Here is a 1,456-nt window from a genome sequence, read left to right on the forward strand (position 1 = left end):
CTAATTTCTGGTGTCCACCATGATTTAGAGTAAATGCAAAATTCTTTTTTTTGAAAACATTCTTCCATTTCTAATGTGGCAGCACTATTCAATTTATTTGCATGTTTTTGCGTTTGTTTTTCTATTGCTTCACCAATAAAAGTGTAATCTTTGAAAAACTGAGAGTGGTTCCGATTACAAATTTCAATAAAGTTGTCATCTTTCCATGCATAATTTGGAATTGTATTGTATTTTTTAAGTATATTATTTATAACTGGAGTTAGACTTAAATTTTTAAGATTATTATGTGTAGCTATGGGTAAATGGTCACTCATGTTTAAATGTGAAGGAGGAATAATTTTACAGTTTGTAAAGCATATTGATGATTCTTTTAAAACTGCTATGTGATTGATGTAAGATGAATTATTTAGCGTTTTATGCTTTTAGGTATAGGTAGGACCAGTACCACTAATTATGTCCAAAAAAGAAAGCTCATTTGTTTCAAGAAAATTAGATAAATGCTGGAAAAGTTGTTTTGTGTTTGGTTATTTCGATCTTCCGTGTCATATATTTTTTTAAGAAATGACTGAAAATTGCCGGCAATTATACACTTTCCTTCATCTTCGTATGTGTTAAAACATTATTGTTGTTGATGGAGACAATTACACTAAGTTGAGACAGATACTTTTCTAATGATTCAGAAGTATTTCTGCATAAAGTAAGATAAACTCCAATAAAAGTAAAAACACTGTTGCATATGAACCTTTTATTGCAAGAATGTGTTCATCTTTGTGTATTACGTGAAGAGAAAGAAGTAAGTTTTTACGAACTTAAAAAGCATTTCCCTCAAAAGGTCTTCCTTTTTTTTTTTTTTTTTCAGCAGAGTGAAAAAATATTTGATATGAGCTGATAGATCATGTAAAGTAAATCGCCCGGCATTTGAAAGCCAGCGCTCGGATAGAAAAATTATATTAAAAGAGTTAATTAAAGTAGAGATATAGCATGAGTTTTATTTTAGACTCTGACAGTTATACGCACAGAGACTATAACTATAACTATTTGAATTTATTGCGCGTTCATCCATTGTAATTTCTGATTTCGAGACATGGCACGAGCTGCATATAGTTGATACTCCACATCCGATTGATTTATGACGTCAGATTGACTTTTAGTTACTGAGTTATTATTTTGAAGCATCATTTCAGCTCCTAGATTTTCACGAGGTTTTTAAAATTGTTTAACAATAATGTTGTGGTCCAAACTTCCGGTTTTAGGCCTATATATTTTTTGTGACTTTTTATTGTTACTTTGAAAGAGCGGTTATACTTATTTTCCCGGTTAAGTGTGATAGCAATCGGTTCGACGGCTATTTCTTTCTTTATGTAATTAAACAAAAGAGCTTCTGATATGGAATTACAAACTCCTCCAACAAGTATAATGAATTCTCGAACAATACGGCTTCCTGCAAAAGAGTTTC

The sequence above is a fragment of the Hydra vulgaris genome, chromosome 12 (assembly GCF_038396675.1).
Source record: "Hydra vulgaris chromosome 12, alternate assembly HydraT2T_AEP".
Classification (NCBI taxonomy): domain Eukaryota; kingdom Metazoa; phylum Cnidaria; class Hydrozoa; order Anthoathecata; family Hydridae; genus Hydra; species Hydra vulgaris.